The sequence below is a fragment of the Arachis duranensis genome, chromosome 3, assembly GCF_000817695.3.
Source record: "Arachis duranensis cultivar V14167 chromosome 3, aradu.V14167.gnm2.J7QH, whole genome shotgun sequence".
Classification (NCBI taxonomy): Eukaryota; Viridiplantae; Streptophyta; class Magnoliopsida; order Fabales; family Fabaceae; genus Arachis; species Arachis duranensis.
The window spans coordinates 51,295,788-51,299,467 of record NC_029774.3 but is presented as its reverse complement, the minus strand read 5'-3'; the positions used below and the strand labels follow the sequence as shown (position 1 = coordinate 51,299,467).

Here is a 3,680-nt window from a genome sequence, read left to right as displayed (position 1 = left end):
TGAATGTTGTGAAGGATTATGGCAACTTAGGGGGAGGTGTTTCTAATGAACGTGCAAGCTCCACTACCTTGTGCTCTTCTTCGACATCTTCCACCTCTTGGCAATCTTCTTCAATATCAACCTCTTCCTCTTGGTGAATTTCTTCCAATTCAATCTCTTCTTCAGTGTTCACCAAGGGCAAAGGAGGTTGTGCTTCTTCTTCTGTAATCTTCATGTCAAGATGCTTCTTCTTCTTGAATCTCCATCTCTTGATCAACCTCTTCAAAGTCTTTAGCTATGATATGCCTTGGAGGTTGTACACCCTCCTCAACATCAATTGCAACTGTCTTGGAAGGAGGCTCTATGTCTTGACTTTCCCATGGAGGTTCAGCATCTCCTAAGTCTTCAACCACTTCTTCCTCTGCAACTATTATGGCTTCCTCTACTTGTTCCAATACAAAGCCATGTTCCTCATTGTCCATTGGAGTTTCTAGTATCTCCTTCGTGCTGCGTTCTTCATTAGATTGTCCACATGAAGCCATGGGGGTTCCTTGAGTGTCCGAACGTCGGGAAGCTAATTGACTTATCACTTGATTTAATTGGTGAATGGTTGCATGAAATTTTTCCATTGTTTCGTTGAGAGGATCCCTTGACTCTTGTTCTGCTTGGGTATCATAAGTAGGACCATAAGACTCTTGGATTGATGGATATGGAGATGGCAAATATTGAGGTAGTGGTTCTTGGGAGTAATTGGGTTGGAATTGGGGTGGTTCTATATATGGTTCATATGGCTTATAAGGTGTTTGGTATGGTGGTTGAGGGTTAGGGTCATATGGAAGTGAATGGTGAAAAGGGGCTTGTGAGTATGGTGGTCCAAAGCTATATTGAGGAGGGGGTTCATAGGCGTATGGTGGTGGTTGTTGATAATCAAAAGAGTGCTCACCATAGTCATTATCTTGGTATGCATCACATAATGGTTGTTGATAGTCCATTGGAGGTGGTTGTTGCCATGAGGGTTGATCAAATCCTTGTGGCTCCTCCCATCTTTGATTGTTCCAACCATGGTACATGTTGTCATTATAATCTCCTCTTCTTGCAACATAATTATAACCAGACTCATAGCCAAAGGGGTGAGAGTTCATAGTAGTGAGAGATAATAAAAACAAAAACTAACGAAAAAGGAAATTTTTTTTGAAAAATATTTACAATAACCAATAATAAGGCACACGTTTGCAATTCCCCGGCAACGGCGCCATTTTGACGTTAGGATTTTTGCTAGTAAAGAATTTATAAAAATATTTGCGTTGTAGATATAGCTTCTAAACTAACAGAAATAGTCGTGTTGTAGATATAGATTCTAAACCAACAGAAATTCCTTCGTGCAAACGTTTTGGTTGTCACAAGTAACAAACCCCTTTAAAATTGATAACCGAGTATTTAAACCTCGGATCGTCTTCTCAAGAAATTGCAGGGAGGTATGTTCTTATTATTGGCTATGAAAAAGGTAAAATTGGGGTTATTGGAATTTGGGCAATGGCCACAGGTATATTTTCAAAGCAATAAAAATAAATAAATAACTGTAAAATAGACTCTTGGCAAGGTATAAGAACTAGAAGTCCTATCTTTATCAATTGTGATGAGAATTGGATTTTAATCCCACTTAGTTAACCTTTACTAAACAAAGGAAGGTCAAGTGGACTAATTAATTTGATACTTAAAGTCCTAGTCTTTCCTTTGGAAAGGCTAGAGTTATTGGAACTCAAATTAATTAGCAACTCCCAATTTCAACCACTGCTTTATTTGGCAGCTCAAGAGTCACCAATTACTCAACCAAAGCCAAAAGGGTAATAGAAAAATCCAAATTATTTATATAAATAAAAGACACCAATCATCAATCTGAAATACCTCAAAATCATAAATTAATAACTCAATCAAATGTAACATGGGCAGTTATAGCCAAATAAAGAAGTTGAGTTGAACATAGAAATCCATAAATTAAATTGAGAAAATAAATAAAAGGAACATTGAAAATAAATAAATACAAAGAACATTGAACCTGGGATTGAGAGTCACTCCTAAAACTAAGAGAAGTCCTAAATCCTAAATCCTAAAGAGAGAGAGAGGAGAGAACCTCTCTCAAAACTAGATCTAAATCATGGAAAGTGAATTACGAGAGCCAATGAATAGATGCATTCCCCCACTTTATAGCCTCTAATCTGTATTCTCTGGGCCAAAAACTGGGTTAGAAACAGCCCAGAAGTCACTTTCAGCACTTTTTGGTCCGTACAGGTCGCGGCCAAGTGACGCGGAGGCGTCGCCCACGCGGCCGCGCGGGTTGAAGTTCGCAGATGCGACACGTCTGCGTGAATCACGCGTTCGCGTTGCCTAGCGTCAGGGCAACTATGGAATATTATCTATCAAATCGAAGCCCCAGACGTTAGCTTTCCAACTCAACTGGAACCGCGTCGTTTGGACCTTTGTAGCTAAAGTTATAGCTGTTTGAGTGCGAAGAGGTCAGGCTGGACAGCTTAGCAGTTTCTCCAACTTATTGTATTCCTTCCATTTTTGCATTCTTCCTTTCCATCCTCTGAGCCATTCCTGCCCTATAATATCTGAAAACACTTAACACACATATCAAGGCATCTAATGGTAATAAGAGAGGATTAATAATAAGCAAATATAAGATCAAAGAAGCATGTTTTCAATCATAGCACAAAATCAGGAAGGAAAATGTAAAACATGCGAATTGTATGAATAAGTGAGTAAAGAGTTGATAAAAACCTCTCAATTGAGCATAAGATAAACCATAAAATAGTGGTTTATCAAGCAGCTAAAGGACAAAACTCTGAAGAGGACCTCACTGAAATTTTCAAAAAGAAAGTAGCAAAAGAAACAATTATGGCCGAACCAAACAATAATGCAAGGAAGATGCTTGGTGATTTTACTATACCAACTTCCAACTTCTATGGAAGAAGCATATGAATCCCTGCCATAGGAGCAAACAATTTTGAGCTGAAGTCTCAACTAGTTTCTCTACTGCAATAGAACTACAAATTTCATGGACTTCCATCAGAAGACCCTTATCAGTTCTTAACTGAGTTCTTGCAGATTTGTGATACTGTTAAGACCAATGGAGTTGATCCTGAAGTCTACAAGCTTATGTTTTTCCCTTTTGCTGTAAGAGATAGAGCTAGAACATGGTTGGACTCACAACCTAGAGATAGCCTGGACTCTTGGGATAAGCTGGTCATGGTTCTCTTAGCCAAGTTCTTTCCTCCTCAAAAGCTGAGCAAGCTTAGAGTGGATGTTCAGACCTTTAGACAAAAAGATGGTGAGTCCCTCTATGAAGCTTGGGAAAGATACAAGAAACTGACCAAAAAGTGTCCTTCTGACATGCTTTCAGAATGGACCACATTAGATATATTCTATGATGGTCTGTCTGAATTTTACAAGATGTCACTGGACCACTCTGCAGGTGGATCCATTCACCTAAAGAAAATGCCTGCAGAAGCTTAGGAACTTATTGAAATGGTTGCAAATAACTAGTTCATGTATACCTCTGAGAGGAATTCTGTGAGTAATGGGATGCCTCAAAAGAGAGGAGTTCTTGAAACTGATGCTCTTAATGCCATACTGGCTCAGAACAAAATATTGACCCAACAAGTCAATATGATCTCTCAGAGTTTGAATGGATTGCAAAA

General features: G+C 38.9%; 1 non-coding gene across 1 annotated transcript; it reads right to left on the bottom strand.

The window, feature by feature from the left end:
* Positions 1 to 3,270: 3,270 nt before the first annotated feature.
* LOC127746191 (small nucleolar RNA R71) lies at positions 3,271 to 3,378 on the bottom strand. The gene has a single exon (XR_008007811.1). It is a non-coding gene; the product is annotated as a small nucleolar RNA R71 (small nucleolar RNA).
* Positions 3,379 to 3,680: the final 302 nt, after the last annotated feature.